The sequence below is a fragment of the Pseudorca crassidens genome, chromosome 3 (genome assembly GCF_039906515.1).
Source record: "Pseudorca crassidens isolate mPseCra1 chromosome 3, mPseCra1.hap1, whole genome shotgun sequence".
NCBI lineage: Eukaryota > Metazoa > Chordata > Mammalia > Artiodactyla > Delphinidae > Pseudorca > Pseudorca crassidens.
In genome coordinates this window covers 57,097,249-57,114,607 of record NC_090298.1, presented here as the reverse complement: position 1 = coordinate 57,114,607, position 17,359 = coordinate 57,097,249, and the positions used below count along the sequence as shown (strand labels likewise).

The 17,359-nt window shown below is 39.3% G+C and overlaps 1 protein-coding gene across 4 annotated transcripts in view; it reads left to right on the top strand.

Moving 5' to 3' along the window:
* The window catches only part of ZNF366 (zinc finger protein 366), a 335,604-nt gene that overhangs the window by 93,521 nt on the left and 224,724 nt on the right, over positions 1 to 17,359 (top strand). For 2 of the 4 annotated variants that reach the window (XM_067730960.1, XM_067730959.1), the window contains one exon: positions 16,775 to 16,958. The exons of 1 other annotated variant lie outside the window; for it this stretch is intronic. The gene's annotated coding sequence lies outside the window, so the exon portion shown is untranslated. Of the gene's footprint in view, positions 1 to 3,120; positions 3,271 to 16,774; positions 16,959 to 17,359 lie in introns of those variants that run through there. One more of the 4 variants, XM_067730962.1, reaches the window with a different exon arrangement.

Here is a 17,359-nt window from a genome sequence, read left to right as displayed (position 1 = left end):
TTGCCTTGCAGGACCCTGAATCTTTCTCTGGTGTTTCTTTTTGCCTTCCTTATGTAGTATCCAAAGATTGCTTCTGATTTTCTTTTTATCCTTTTCTTCCCCAGTCTTTCCAGAACTGCCTCTTTGAATCTCATCACTTTTCAGTGTCTTCCCTTTAGTCAGTACTCTTATGACCAGAACATTTTCAATATTTTGATACTTAAGATGGACTTTCTCTTTCTGGGAGCTATTTTAGCTTAATTCCCTTTTCTCTTCCATGAAGATTTTCTGGAAACCCTCCCTTAGGTCTCTGCAAAGACTTGTAGTGGAAGATCTAGATATAGTGCTGCTGTAAATTGATGTGTTTTTTTCCTTAATTACAGATAATTTAAAGTTTGTAGTATTATTGGTTTTTTAGTTATGATGAGTTGTGGGATTTATGTATGTGCATTTTTTAAATAGATTTATTTATTTATTTATATTTTATTTTTGGCTGCATTGAGTCTTCGATGCTGCATGTGGGCTTTCTCTACTTGCGGTGAGCGGGGGCTACTCTTCATTGTGGTGCACGGGCTTCTCATTGCGGTGGCTTCTCTTGTTGCAGAGCACGGGCTCTAGGCACGCGGGCTTCAGTATACTGTTGTGGCACGTGGGCTCAGAAGTTGTGGCTCGCGGGCTCTAGAGCACAGGCTCAGTAGTTGTGGCGCATGGGCTTAGTTGCTCTGTGGCATGTGGGATCTTCCTGGACCAGGGCTCAAACCCGTGTCCCCTGCATTAGCAGGTGGGTTGTTAATCACTGCGCCACCAGGGAAGTCCTGTATGTGCATTTTTTCTTCTTGCTGACCTGTATAGTTTTTTGGAGGATGTGTGTAGAGATTCAGATTTAGGTGGCCACAAATACCTCAGCTCTCCAGAAATGATGTCGTTTGTCTTTTAACTTTGCTTATAGTAAGTACCCTTGCAGTACAGAAGTTTTGCAATTTTATGCAATGAAACCTGTCTGTCTTTATTGCTTATGGACTTTTGTTATGCTTGAGAAAGTTTTCCCTTCTCTACGATTGTAAAACTGTAATTTAACATTTTTCCCAGTATGATATTTTTAATAAAAAAAAATTTAAATCTGAATGTACTTAGGTTGTGGGAGGTAGGAATCTAAGTTTAATTTCTCCTATAGTTATTAAAGTAACTAGTTATATAACATAAAATAACATACTATTTCAGGGAGTTTATGTATCCTTCCCAAATTCTTAGGCTAGAAATATTAAAGCCTATGTAGGGAATGTGTAAAGGATTTCAACGTGGAAATACTTTGAAGGCAGGAGCCAAAGCATGGGATCCATGACCGAATCAAAGTTTACTAAACAGAAGTTGAGATCAATATTAATAAGAAATATACCTGCTTTACATAAGCATTTGCAAGCTATACCAACTTAATAACCGTTTAAAGTATTTAAGGACTAGTGATTGTGTTTTATGCACTCAGTCAGGAATGGCAAATAAATTTTGATTCATGTGTCAGCTCCAATTGATTGATAATAGCTGCCTGGAACACTGGGTTAGGAAGGGTTCTGAGCCTAAATTTGAATCCAGTTGGAAAGAAGGTTATAATAACTACTGATGGTTAGAAGTGGGATGGAGGTATTATGAATGCAACATACTTGCCTATCCACACAAGCACGTTTTGTCGTGATCATCGTTACCTGGGGTGGTGTCTGGCATATGACAGAGCTTGGATAAAGAAGCTAGGCTGTTTGAGTTTTAGTCCTGGCTCTGCCATAGAGTTAGTCTGTTTGGGATGCTATAACAAAATATCACACACCGGGTGGCTTATATACAACAGAAATTTATTTCTCACAGTTCTGGAGGCCGAGAGGTCCAAGATCAAGGTGCCAGCATGGTTGAGTTCTGGTGAGAGCCCTCTTCCTGGTTTGTCGCTGGAGTCTTCTCATGTGTCCTCATATGGTGGAAAGGGGTAGGGAGCTCTCTGGGGTCTCTTTTATAAGGCCATAATCTCACTCATGAGATCCACCCATATGACCTATGTACCTCCCAAAGGCTGTACCTAATACCGCCATCTTTGGGGTTAGGATTTCAACATATGAATTTGGGGGGACACAAATGTTCAGACCATAGCAGTCACATACAAGTTGTATAACCTTAGGTAAATTATTTAGCTTCTCAGTATTTCACTTTGTCTGTGCAATAGGGCCAATAGTTGTATTTGCAGTATGAAATTGTAAAGAATAATGACTTTTTTGTAAAATGCTTAGAATAGTCCCTGGTTTATTATAAGCATTAGTTATTATTATTATTGTCATTAGTATCAGTTATTTTATTATATGATATATTGTATTAGTAGTAGTATTATTATAGATGCTAAATAAATATCTGTGGAATGAATATATTTAGCTGTTTTATTATAATGTTCCTTTTGTGCATAGGAAATTATGCTAGTATCTGTGAATCCATTAACCATGCTTATGGAAAGTGAAGTTATACTCAAGAGAATCACATCCAAGGTGTTGCTATGTTATACTTAGTATCTACTTACTCAAATTACAGAAAAATTAAATAGTTTTTCATATTAGTCTTGCAAATCCAGATCTATAAAGAGAAACTATTTCTTTACCAAATTCAGAAAAGATTAATGGGAAGATGAATATGAGTGTTACAAGCTCCCCAGAATAAAGCAGTTATTAAATGCAGGGCCTTAAACATTTTGGTACATGACTCTTTTTGAATTAGGGTTTTCTTAGGGTATATGCCCAGTGGTGGGATTGCTGGGTCGTATGGTAGTTCTATTTTTAGTTCTTTAAGGAACCTCCATACTGTTCCCCACAGTGGCTGTATCAATTTACATTCCCACCAACAGTGCAAGAGTGTTCCCTTTTCTCCACACCCTCTCCAGCATTTATTGTTTGTAGATTTTTTGATGGCCATTCTGACTGGTGTGAGATGATATCTCATTGTAGTTTTGATTTGCATTTCTCTAATGATTAATGATGTCGAGCATTCTTTCATGTGTTCGTTGGCAATCTGTATATCTTCTTTGGAGAAATGTCTATTTAGGTCTTCTGCCCATTTTTGGATTGGGTTTTTTCCAAAATGTTCACTGCAGCTCTATTTACAGTAGCCAGGACATGGAAGCAACCTAAGTGTCCATCAACAGATGAATGGATAAAGAAAATGTGGCACATATATACAATGGAATATTACTCAGCCATAAAAGGAAACAAAATTGAGTTATTTGTAATGAGGTGGATGGACCTAAAGTCTGTCATACAGAGTGAGGTAAGTCAGAAAGCGAAAAACAAATACCGTATGCTAACACATATATATGGAATCTAAGGAAAAAAATGGTCATGAAGAACCTAGGGGCAAGACGGGAATAAAGACACAGACCTACTAGAGAATGGACTTGAGGATATGGGGAGGGGGAAGGGTAAGCTGGGACAAAGTGAGAGAGTGGCATGGACATATATACACTAACAAACGTAAACTAGATAGCTAGTGGGAAGGAGCCGCATAGCACAGGGAGATCAGCTCTGTGCTTTGTAACCACCTAGAGGGGTGGGATAGGGAGGGTGGGAGGGAGGGAGACACAAGAGGGAAGAGATGAGGAAACATATGTATATGTATAACTGATTCACTTTGTTATAAAGCAGAAACTAACACACCATTGTAAAGCAATTATACTCCAATAAAGATGTTAAAAAATAAATAAATAAATACAGGGCCTTAATATCATTAAAGGTGAACTAGAATATTCTGACCTTTGACATTTATCTCCACAGTCAAATCTGTATTAGGCTAATCAACTTCAAAGGAATTAATTTGAATAACATAAATTTATTTAAGTATGTCATATTTAAATAAACTTTGCACAGCAGATGAGCATATGAACTTGGATCCTATTCTCATGAAGAAGTTTTTGAACATAAGGGGAGTGCATTTCGATTTGTTTGTGTACATTTACTGCAAAGAAAAAGCCAAGCAGTCATCAATAGTACAGCTGGGGGAAAGTATTGGATTTAAGCTTTGCTTTAAATGAATCTGTTTGTGTTCTGTTTTGGATCACTTCCTGAAGTCAATATTCATCAACCTTAAAGGACCTCTTTCAGCTCTAAAAAGATGTCTATCCATGGAGATAACATTTAGGAAGACTACAATTGTATTTTAAAATTCATGTCTAAAATTGACTTCTCTTTAAACATAATCATTCTTATCTTTCAGGAAACAAATCACATGAAATTATGTAATTGTGTTTATATTTTCTGTTGGAAATTTTAGAGAATGTGATTAAGGTGATCTATGCCCAATGTACGAATCTCATCAGGTGATCTATGCCCAATGTAGATGCATCAGTAACATCAGCATCACCTGGGAGCTTGTTAGAAATGCAGGCCCTCAGGCCCCACCCAGACCTACTGAGCCAGAGTCTGCATTTTATTCAGATTCCTGGGTAATTTGTGAATACACTCAAGTTTGAGAAGCTCCGATGTCTGTAGTTGGACAATCGAATGAACTGAGACTTTTGCTAAGTATCTGGTAGGTGGGGTAGTCCGTGACACAATTCAGACTGGTGGTCACTTAGATTAGTAGAAGTTGGATAAGGTGGAAAAAAATGTTGCTTAAATGGCATCTTGACTTTTATAAAAAAAAGGTCACCTGAGGATATTGAAATGAAGAAAGGCAGTCTGATCATTGTGTATCATGCTCCTTCCTGTCCTGTCATTTACATAATTAGAAACGTATTGTATCCATTGTCTGCTTTTATAGCCAGATGCACACTGGACAGCCCATCACATCTGGTTAGTGATTCAGGAGTTCAATTTTCATGAGACAAAGTTATCTAATTACAGTGTCACTAAACTTGTGCTAATTTTACAGCATTCGTGTTTCAGTCCCTTATGGAGAGTGAGATTAGGAAACATCCAGAAAGAGCAAGTCAGGTCTCCTGTATGAAGTCTGCAGTCATTGGCTAATTTAAAATAGAACAACCACAAAGCCCAACCCACATACAATCCTGTTATCTTCTGCAGACTCTTTTTCTGTTAAAGCTGATATACAAGGATATTTATCCTTTCCTTCCTTGGCTAGAGCACCAGGGGATTTAAAGCTCTTTTTCATATATGGTTTGTCACGAACTAAGGGTAACTGATAGTTGATCTCCCTTCTCCTGGAGACAGAGCAAGCTAATGAGGTTTGATGACTGCCTCTGGTTAAAGAAGCAGGACTGCTGAACGCACTAGTGACTCTATTGACCCCAGTAAACAGATTTTTATTGATAGCCTGTTGACATAACAAACTAGAGTTTGTGATTTAAGCTTTTCTCAGCCCTTAAATAAATAAGACCTTTTCTAACAGTACTTATTTTACTATTGTCTAGGTTGTCTTGATTAAACACACCTACCACATTCCTGGAAGCTCTCTCATTGTTTTTTAGTTATTTACAAAATGTGCTTGTGTGTGTGTGTGTGTGTGTGTGTGTGTGTGTGTATATATATATATATATACACACATACATATCTATATGTGTGTATATATATATATATATATATATATGTATTTTTTTTTTTTTTACTGCCCCTGCCCCATACCCAGCAAAACTCAGCAACATATAAAACCTGGGTGCTGTAATTGATTTTTCAATTTCAGTGGTGTTGAGAGATGGAAGAAAAAGGGTTACATCAGAACCCATCTGGAAACATTCTGCTCTAAATCAACCTACACTGGTGGGTAACAGTCGTTGCCTTGGTGAGCTTTATTGCCACTGCTGATGTAGCTTGCTCTAGCCAACCTACCACAAGGGACATTTAATGGGAGCCCTGTATTCAAGCCCCTGTTGGAAGAAATCCATAAAAGAGCAGAGATGTGAACCCAGCAATAAATCCTAGAGGCATTTGTGCTGGAGTCATGAAATGATACCAATAACTCCTTAGTAACACATTAAAGAGACAATAAAGGGAATTCACCAGGTTTTTTCTTTTATGTATTAGGGCTGTTTTTAATGGAAACTCATCAAAAACACAACAGAGCATGTGACAGCAGCTGTATGCCCATTGCTCTTCATTACTTGAGATTTTATCTTGAACTCTACTTTTATTCTGCCACTTATAGCACATTATTTAAAACACTCTTGAAGATTGGTTCAGCCATACTCAAGGGCCCTAAGTGGGTTCATCAGCTTACAACAAGCTCCACACTTGTGCTCATCCTTATAAAGTCGCTTCCTTAATCTCATCTCGTTTCCCTCAATAAGTCAGCTGAGTACTCAGCCAATCGGTATAGGCTGAGGTGTTCACCTTATATGTCTAGCACTGTGCTAAGTGTCACAAAGAATATGAGGAAGGAGACACACTGCTTCTATTTTCAAGGAGCTCAGAGGAAATTTAGAGATGCCCAGAATATAGGGACTTCCCTGGTGGTCCAGTGGTTGACTCCATGCTCCCAATGCAGCACAGGTTTGATCCCTGGTAATTGTGTTTATATTTTCTGTTGGAAATTTTAGAGAATGTGATTAAGGTGATCTATGCCCAATGTATGAATCTCATCAGGTGATCTATGCCCAATGTAGATGCATCAGTATCATCAGTAACATCAGCATCACCTGGGAGCTTGTTAGAAATGCAGGCCCTCAGGCCCCACCCAGACCTACTGAGCCAGAGTCTGCATTTTATTCAGATTCCTGGGTAATTTGTGAATACACTCAAGTTTGAGAAGCTCCGATGTCTGTAGTTGGACAATCGAATGAACTGAGACTTTTGCTAAGCATCTGGTAGGTGGGGTAGTCCGTGACACAATTCAGACTGGTGGTCACTTAGATTAGTAGAAGTTGAGGGTATTGAAATGTTCCCCTGGTCGGGGAACTAAGATCCCACATGCCGCACGGCCGAAAACCAAACCGAACCAAACCAAACGAACAAAAAACAATAAAGATGACCAGAATAAAACAAGTGAGCTAGGTAGAGAATATTGCAAGGTAGAATTAAATGCTAATCGTTTAAGGAGGGGAGAACTCAGGGTGGCTGCAATAGAGGGTTTCTTTGAAGAACAAGATCTAAGCAGGGCTCTGAACAGGAGGCAGAGAGTGAGGCCAGGTGGGAGGTGGTGTAGGTCATAGTGGTGTCCAGGCAGACTGGGCTGTCTGAAGCAGAAGCTTTATGTTGGAGATTGGTGGGAAAACTTGGATGGATTTGAGACAGGCTGGGACCTGGGACCCTTTGCTGCAGTGCTACAATACTTGCACCTGGACACACTTCTCCTCCAGCGACAAAATACAAAGAAACTGTATGGGACTAAAAATAACTGCATGCATGCGCAGTTAGGGCAAATTCTGGACAAAAGATACAAAGAGACCAAAAACCCAGCTACCACTTTTGAAGAGCCTGGAGCAAAAGCAGGGGGTTGGGAGCAAAAGCAGGGTACTGCGCATGCCTCTGCATGCAAACCACCTAAGCCACCCTTCTGGCCTGACCCCTGGACACACCCCTACCCTCACCCCATATAAGGGACAAACTTGCCCCCCGTGTCGGGGAGCGAGCAAGCAAGGGAGCCTGCTGTTTGTTCCTGCTCCCCCCCCTATTGCAGCAGGGGCCCCAATAAAGCCTTGCGTGAATTTCTTGTCTGGCTTCTGATCAATTTCTGTTGATTAAGGCAGCCAAGAACCCTGGTCGGTAACAGATTGGGGGTAGGGTACAGGGTATAGGAGGACTTCACTTGGAGAAGACCAAACTGGAGTCAGAGAGGCAAATTTTGGGGCATCTTCTAATGTGTGAGAGGGTAAGGGTACAGGCAGCAGTGATGGGGAATTGGGGAGCTGAGGAGACAGTGCAAAGGGTTTGGGACCTCTTCCTCCATCTCACAAATTCTTTAGTTATCTCCCTTCCTACGCAGTGTTTCTCAGAATATGTTCTGTGAACCACTTACATTGGACATGTTTAAGAGGCAGACTTCAAAGTTTTACCCAGGAATCATTGAAAATGTAGATTTGTAGTGAGTCCTCACATATTTTACATATGAGGAAACAGATTCAGAAGGCTAAAACTTGCCCAATCATCACAAAGTCCAGCACAACCTCAGCTGGAGTTTGTATGCAGGTTCTGAAGTCCGTTCTGTTTCCACCCAACCAGATGCCGATCTTTTTATTCTCTCTATTGTATGGAGAGGCTAAACTGGCAATGTTTGTGTTGTTGTGGCTCTGATATTTTTTTAAAAAAAACTTCTGTTTTTTTTTTTGTTTGCTTTGTTTGTTTGTGGGACAAACTTTCTAATAATAGAGGGAATAAAAAAACCATCCACAATATTTCATGTCATCAAGTCAACCGTTATCATTTGTAATGTTTCTAACTGGCTTGTTGATCTTCCCTACATTATCGTACGAAATATTCCTTTGTGTAACTTTCAGCATTTTCCTAGTTACATAAAGAGAGATGAGACAAATGCTGCAAAATGTCCACAATCAATACATCTAGGTGAAATGTTCTTGGTTTCTATTTTTTAGAAATCTAATTTTTAATGTAGGTTTGAAATTTTTCAAAGCGAAAAGTTGCTGGGAGAGAGGGAAGCTGCTTTTGCTCCTCTGCCTCTTCCCACCTTCCCAGTGACAGGAAGTGGCAACTAGCCCAGTGACAGCCTTGCCTATAGAGATAAAAGCCACACGTTGAGGAAAGCAGATTCTTCCCCGCAGTCCTGGATCCTGCGTCTCTGTGCTATAATGCACAACACAGAAACAAACATCTATCTTATTCAAACAAAACAAAACACCCCCAGCCCTCGCGACAACAACAAAAAACCTCATGAGATGTTATGAATGCGTTTTCTGGAGTCAGATTGTCTGAGTCCAAGTCTAGCTCCACTGCTTGCTAATTAAGCAGGTTACTTAAAGCTCTCTATGTCTCAGTTTACACATTTATAATGGGCACAGTATCACCTTTCTCATAGGCTTGTTGTGGCCATATGTTGTTCACAACATGTGAAATGTTTAAAATAGTGCCTGGCATAGAGTAAGCACTCAATAAGTGTAATTATTATTACATGTATTTAAAACATGTATTTAAATATAATTATTGAATGCCAGACCTGGCTCTGAGGCAAGTTCATGAGAGAAGTCGAAGGAAGAAAGTGAGTTGCGTATTGGTTTGGGATTTGAGATAGCTCTACAATACAAGGAATGCTAGTGCCAAACTAGGTGTGAATCTGTGTTTTATGTAATAAACAACCTATAAGAAGAGTGTTGGAAAAGGGAGTCTATTCATTTACTTACAGACTCCTTGTGCTAGGAGAAGGAAGAAGAACCTCTAGGTCTATCAGACTGTGAGAGCCAGGGTTATATCACTGTCACTCTAGAGTCAGAGGCAGACAGTTGAGAAGGTGCTGGCCTGGCAGGTGGGGACCAAGGCTCCTGGCTGTGTGATTTCTCTGCTTTCAGTTTTCCCATCTGCAAAAGAAGGTTTGATTTAAATGTCTGTTTTAGCTCTAGAATTTAAAAGTAAGCATTGCCTTGAAAAGTTCTTTGAATTTATTTATTTATTTATTTATGGCTGCATTGGGTCTTCGTTGCTGCGTGCAGGCTTTCTCTAGTTGTGGCATGTGGGCGTCTCATCACTGTGGCTTCTCTTGTTGTGGATCATGGGCTCTAGGTGCACAGGCTTCAGGAGTTGTGGCACATGAGCTCAGTAGTTGTGGCTCGCGGGCTCTAGAGCACAGGCTCAGTAGTTGTGACGCATGGGCTTAGTTGCTCCGCGGCATGTGGGATCTTCCCAGACCAGCACTTGAACCTGTGTCCTCTGCATTAGCAGGCGAATTCTTAACCACTGCACCACAGGGAAGCCCTTCTGCCCATTTTTTGATTGGGATGTTTGTTTTTTTGTTATTGAGTTGTATGAGCTGTTTGTATTTTTGGAAATTAATCCCTTGTCGGTGGCTTTGTTTGCAAATATTTCCTTCTAGTCTGTAAGTTGTCTTTTTGTTTTATTTTTAGTTTCCTTTGTTGTGCAAAAACTTGTAAGTTCGATTAGGTCCCATTTGTTTATTTTCCCTTTTATTGCTATTGCCTTGGGAGACTGACCTAAGAAAACATTGCTATGATTTATGTCAGAGAATATTTTGCCTATGTTCTCTTCTAGGAGTTTTATGGTGTCATGTATTATATTTAAGTTTAAGCCATTTAGAGTTTATTTTTGCATATGGTGTGAGGGAGTGTTCTAACTTCATTGATTTACATGCAGCTCTCCAGCTTTCCCAACACCACTTGCTGAAGAGACTGACTTTTCTCCATTGTATATTCTTGCCTCTTTTGTCAAAGATTAATTGACTGTAGGCATGTGGGTTTATTTCTGAGCTCTCTATTCTGTTCCATCAATCCACATGTCTGTTTTTGTGCCAATACCACACTGTTTTGATTACTGTAGCTTTGTAGTATTGTCTGAAGTCTGGGAGGGTTATGCTTCCAGCTTTGTTCTTTTTCCTCAGGATTGCTTTGGCAATTTTGGGTCTTTTATGGTTCCACATAAATTTTAGAATTACTTGTTCTAGTTCTGTGAAAAATATCATGGGTAATTTGATAGGGATCGCATTAAATCTGTAGATCACTTTGGGTAGTATGGCCATTTTAACAATATTAATTCTTCCAATCTAAAAGCATGGGATATCTTTCCATTTTTGTATCATCTTCAGTTTCCTTTATCAATGTCTTATCATTCTCAGCTATAGAAATCTTTCACCTCCTTGGTCAGTTTATTCCTAAGTATTTTATTTTTTGATGCAATTTTAAAAGGGATTTTTAAACTTTCCCTTTCTCATATTTCATTGTTAGTGTAAAGAAATGCAACCAATTTCTGTATATTAATTTTGTATCCTGCTACTTTGCTGAGTTCGTTTATCAGATCTAGTAGTTTCTGTGTGGAATCTTTAGGGTTTTCTATATAGAGTATCATGTAATCCGCATATAATGACAATTTAACCTCTTCCCTTCCAATCTGGATACCTTTTATTTCTTTTTCTTGTCTGATTGCTGTGGCTAGGACTCCCAACACCATGTTGAATAGAGATGCTGAGAGTGGGCATCCCTGTCTTGTTCCAGATTTTAGCAGGAAGGGTTTTAGCTTTGCACTTTTGAGTATTATGTAGGCTGTGAGTTATGTCGGTTCCCTCTATAACCACTTTGGTAAGGGTAAGAGTTTTTTTTTATTTTGGTCTTTTTGTTTTTGTTTTCTTGTCATGAATGGATGTTAAATTTTAGCAAATATTTTTCTGCATCTATTGAGATGGTCATGTGGCTTTTATCTTTTCTTTTTTTGTTGTGGTGTATCACATTGTTTGATTTTCATATGTTGAACCATCCTTATGACCCTGGGATGAATCCTACTTGGTTGTGGTGTATAATCTTTTTTATGTGTTGTTGGATTTGGTCTGCTAATATTTTGTTGAGAAGTTTTACATCTATATTCTTCAAAGACAGTGGCCTGTAATTTTCCTTTTTGGTGTTATCTCTGTCTGATTTTGGTATCAGGGTGATGGTGGCTTCATAGAATGACTTTGGGAATGTTTCCTCTTCTTCAGTCTTTTGGAAGAGTTTGAGAAGGGTGGTATAAGTTCTTCCTGGTTTGGTAGAATTCCCCAGTGAAGTCAGCTGGTCCTGGACTTTTTTTTGCAGGGAGTTTTTTAAATTACAGGTTCTATTTCACTTCTAGAGATCAGTCTGTTCAAATTATTTCTTCTTGATTCAGTTTTGGTAGGCTGTATGTTTCTAGAAACTTGTTCATTTCTTCTAGGTTGTCCAATTTGTTGGCATATAATTGTTCATAGTATTCTCTTATGTCTTTTTTTGTATTTCTGTGGTATTTGTTGTTATTTCTCCACCATCCTTTCTTTTTTTAAAGTTTTTTAATTTGAGTCCTCTCTTTTCTTCTTGGTGAGCCTGGCCAGAGGTTTGTCAATATTTTTTTACCCTTTCAAAGACCCAGCTCTTGGTTTTATTGATTTTTTCTATTTTTAAAATCTCTTATTTACTTCCTCTCTGATCTTTATTAGTTCCTTCCTTCTGCTGACTTTAGGTTTTGTTTGTTCTTCTTTTTCTAATTCTTTTAGGTGGTAGGTTAGGTTGTTTATTTGGGATTTTTCTTTTCTTTCTTTCTTTTTTTTTTTTTGAGAAAGGCTTGTATCACTATGAACTTCCCTCTAAGGACTGCTTTTGCTGCACCCCATAGATTTTGTATGGTTGTGTTTTCATTGTCATATGTCTCAAGGTATTTTTTAAATTTCCTCTTTGATTTCCTCATTGACCCATTGGTTTTTAAGTAGCATGTTGTTTAGTCTCCATGTAATCTTTTTTTCTCATTTCTCTTTCTGTGGTTGATTTCCAGTTTGATGCTGTTGTAGTCAGAAAAGATGCTTGGAATAATTTCTATCCTCTTAAATTTGTTGAAGCTTGTTTTGTGCCCTAGTATTTGGTCTATTCTAGAGAGTGTTCCATGTACACTTGAAAAGAATGTGTATTCTGCTCTTTTTTTGGATGTAATGTCCTGAAAATGTCAATTAAGTCTAACTGTTCAATTGTGTCATTTAGGATCTCTGTTGCCTTATTGATTTTCTGTCTGGAGGATCTGTCCATTGATGTCAGTGGGGTGTTAAAGACTCCTACTATTATTGTATTCCCATCAATTTCTCCCTTTATGTCAGTTAATATTTGTTTTACGTATTTAGGTGCTGCAATATTGGGTGCATATATGTTAATGAATGTAATATTCTCTCCTTGTATTGATCCTTTTATCATTATGTAGTGTCCTTTATCCTTTGTTTTAAAGTCTATTTTTTCTGATATGAGTGTTGTTACCCCCACTTTCTTGTCATTTCTATTTTCATGAAATATCTTTTTCCATCCCCTCACTTTCAATCTATGTGTGTCCTTTGCCCTAAAGTGGGTCTCTTGTAGGCAGCATATTGTAGGCTCTTGTTTTATTATCCAGTCTGTCACTCCATGTATTTCGATTGGAGCATTTTGTCCATTGACATATAAGGTAATTATTGATAGATATGTATTTATTGCCATTTTAAACCTTATTTTCCAGTTGATTTTGTATTTCTTCTTTGCTCATTTCTTTATGTTTTTCCTTTTGTGATTTGATGATTATCTTTTGTATTGTGCTTTTGTTCTTTTCTTTTTGGTTTTTGTGAATCTATTGTATGTTTTTGATTTGTGGTTACCCTGTTTTTCAAGTATGTTAACTCATTACTATATCAACTTTCTTTAGACTGGTAATCATGTAGGCTAAAGCATGTTCAAAAAAAAAATTCTACATTTTTTTTACTCCCCACATGTTTTATGATTTTGATGTTCTTTTCTACAGTTTCATGTTTATCCTTTTTCTGTTCATTGTAGTTATCATCACTTTCACCAGAATTTTTTTTTTAATCTGTGTACTGGCTTATTTAAGTGGTTTACTTTCCAACTGTGATTTTCTCTTTTCTATAGATTTTTGCTTCTTTTCTATTTAGAGAAGTCCTTTCAGTATTTCTTTTAGAATAGGTATTCTTTTAGTTTTTGCTGTATTCTTTTTGTTTTTGCCTGTCTGAGAAATTATTTATCTCTTCCTTTATTCTAAATGATAATTTTGTTGGGTAGAGTATCATAGGTTGCAGATTTTTCCCTTTCAGGACTTTGAATATATCTTGCTACTCCCTTCTGACCTGTAATGTTTCTGTAGAGAAATCAGCTGATAGCCTTATGAGGGTTCCCTTGTAACTATCTCTTTGTTTTTCTCTTGCTGCCTTTAGAATCCTCTCTTTACCTTTAACTCTTTTTTAAAAATAAATTTATTTATTCATTTTTGGATGTGTTGGGTCTTCATTGCTGCGCGTGGGCTTTCTCTAGTTGTGGCAAGTGGGGGCTACTTTTCATTGTGGTGTGCGGGCTTCTCATTGCAGTGTCTTCTCTTGCTGCGGAGCATGGGCTCTAGGCGCGTGGGCTTCAGTAGTTGCAGCACGTGGGCTCAGTAGTTGTGGTGTATGGGCTTGGTTGCTCTGCAGCATGTGGGATCTTCCCGGACCAGGGCTCAAACCCGTGTCCCCTGCATTGGCAGGCAGATTCTCAACCACTGTGCCACCAGGGAAACCCCACGTTTAACGCTTGCCATTTTAATTAAAATATGTCTTGGTGTGGGTCTGTTTGTGTTCATCTTGTTTGGGACTCTCTGTGCTTCCTGTACCTGGATATCTGTTTCCTTCTTTAGGTTTGGGAAGTTTTTAGCCATAATGTCTTTAAATACATTTTGATCCCCTTTCTTTCTCTTCTCCTTCTGGGATCCCTTTTATGTGTAGATTGGCACAGTTTATATTATTCCATAGGTCTCATATATTGCTTTCAATTTTTTCATTTGTCTTTCTGTCTGCTGTTCTAACTGTGTGATTTCCATTATTCTATCTTCCAGATCACTTATTCGTTCTTCTGCATTATTCAGTTTGCTATTTATTGCCTTTAGCTTAGCTTTTGTCTTGGCAAATGAGTTTTCTAATTTTAATTGGCTCTTCTTTATAGTTTCTAGTTTTATTTTACAGTAATCTGCATTTCTATTGATAACCTTTCTTAATTCCTTCAGTATTTTTATTACCTCCTTTTTGAACTCAGGATCTGGTAGACTAGAGAGGGCTTTTTCATTGTTTGTACTTTCAGAGGAATTCTCTCGATCTTTTAGTTGGGAGTGGTTCCTCTCCTTCTTCATTTTACTTATATTTCTCTGACTCTATGAGGTTAGAAGAAACTGTTACCTACTGTGGTCTTGAAGGGCTGTTTTTATGTGGAAGCATCCCTGTGTAGATTGTGCGAATCTAATATTTTTGGCGTGAGGGTTGTTTTTAGTATAGATGCCTTCCATGTCTTTCCTCAGTGTGTGCTGGCTGTTATCCCCTTGATAGGGGGTGTGATTGGTATTGTGATGACCAGAGCCTGCATTGTATATTGAGCAGAGCCTCCTCTTTGCTCTGTGGTTGTCAGAGCCCTGACAGACCCTGTCTGGGACAGGGGCTGCTCCCCAGTTGTTGGAGTAGAAGCCCCCAGATCCATTTCTGAGCTGTGGTGTGAGGTAGGCGGGACTGGAACACTTCTGCTAAGAGAGGAGCTGCTGTGTATTCCTCCACAGGAGCTGTCTACTGAGAGGTGCACTCTGTGGTGTCGCCTGCCACCTGTTGTGTGGGCTCACAAAGTATACTGTTGTTGGCACTGCCCCCAGCCCCACCACAACCATGGGAATGCAGGCAATCAGCCCAGGTGTCCCTCAGGTGCTGTGCTCACAAAGCCACCAGCACAGACTCATTGGCACAGATTTGCTGAAGTCAGGCACCAAGGCTGCTATAGTCATGCACCTGGATCTGCTGTGGGAGTTATGACATTAGCCCATACCCTGACCCTGCTTCTGCATGAACTTGTGCCCTCAAAGCCCGCAGCTGTTGATGCTGGACCCACCCCAGCCATGGGAGCACCAGTAATCTGCTCAGATGTCCCACAGGCACTGAGCTTTCAAAGCCATTGGCGGCACATAAATCCACGGGTAACACAGCGCTGGGAGATGGCTCAGATTTTAGCCCTGCTTCCGAAGTTGCATGGCCCCTGGGAATGGGCTCAGATTTAAGCCCCACCTCTGCAAGTGGATAAGCCACTGGTGCTTGCACACTGCCAGAACTCGTCGAGGTGGAGCTGTGCCTGCTGTAGGCACGCTGAAAATGAGGCTGCTGTGGCAGGGCCCTGCCTCTCCCTTTGTGCACAGTAACAGTGTGACTCCAATGGCAGACCCAGGCTCAGTTCTGTGTACCTGATTACAGCTCGGACCACACTCCAGCCCCTTCAGGCTGTCTCCGTGCAGCCAACCCCAGTCCTCTCTCCGGGTCTGTCCGCTGAAGACCGAGTTTCAGCACCCAGCCCCCATGCACACCAGCATATCTGTATCTTGGCCTGGAGAGTGCAGGGAGGTGGCCAGGACCCTCTGTGCTGGTTTCTCTCTGTTCTGCCTGCTGCAGCCCAGCTGCTGCACTCTCCTCTGAGGCTTTGAAGCTCCCTTTCTGTCCCAGCTGATCTCCCAAGCAGTGAAATGTGTTCCCAGGGTGAGGGAACCTTTCCTCTTTCACAGCTCCCTTCCAGGAGTGCAGGTCCTGTCCCAATTCTTTTTTTTTTTTCTTTTATCCTACACGGTTACATGATGATTTTTCTTGCAATTTTGTTTGTATGAGATCTCCCACCCGTCATTCAATAGGCATTGTGTGAGAATTGTTCCACATGTAGACGTATTTTTGATGTATTTGTGGGAGGAGGTAAGCTCCACGTTCTTCTATTCTGCCATCTTGATCTCTGCCCTCACTTTGGTATTATGAGACCTTATATCTATATCCATCTCTGCATCTGTGTCTCTGTTGCTCTCCATTTAAGTCTATATCTTTATCCATATTTCCAGATCTATACCTATCTACAAGGAAACATATAGCTTGTATTATTTTACAACTTGCTTTTTTATTTGTGAAGCAAGTCTCAGGCACCATATCAATTCATCTGTATTTCAGAATACATACATCTTTTTCCTAGGGGTGTTCCTACTGCAATGAGATGGTAAGGGAAGTGACAATAATGTTGGTATCAGTCATTGCATTTGGGTCACGGAGAATAACTGTACATTTCTTATTCTAATACCTTTCCAGTAATAGCAACAACAATCACTAACATTTATATAACGATTATAGCTTTTTCAATCTCATTTTATTATTTTCTCATTTCATTTTATTAGGAAGCACTTTTATTTGTATTTTATAGATGAGGAAAGAAAGCGCAGAGAAATGACAAGACTTCCTCAAATCGACGTAACATGCTATCAGTCTAGGTCTGAATCCTGTGCCCCATCAGTATCCAAGAAGATGCTTTGGGATTTTAATTGGATATTAATTAATAATTTGGATTGGAAGTGTTCTCTTATCAAGACAGAGAAGGCAAGACTGAAGTAAGTATTTGATGATACATTTAATAAGATTCTACTTTTAAGAACCTAATGTCAAACATACAATGTAAAATAATTATTCCCCTCCCAAAGTATAAATATACCCTTAAATTTTAGAAAATACTGCATACCAACTGGCCTAATTGGTTTTGTTTCTGTCTGTGAATTTTTGGACCTTCTTGTAAAGTAACTAACATGGTCTTCCCTAGCATATAAATTTGGTCACAAATCTTAAGCCTGAAGCCATATTGTTAAGTAAGAACAAAGAGCTAGCTAGGTGATCTGTGGAAAGGTAGACAATAATGGATGTGCCTCCTCTCCAGCAGGGGAAATCAAGCCCTCCTCCTTGTTACTCCTCTCTGTCAGAGCAAACTGATTACTTGGATGTGTTCTGAATAGTTCAT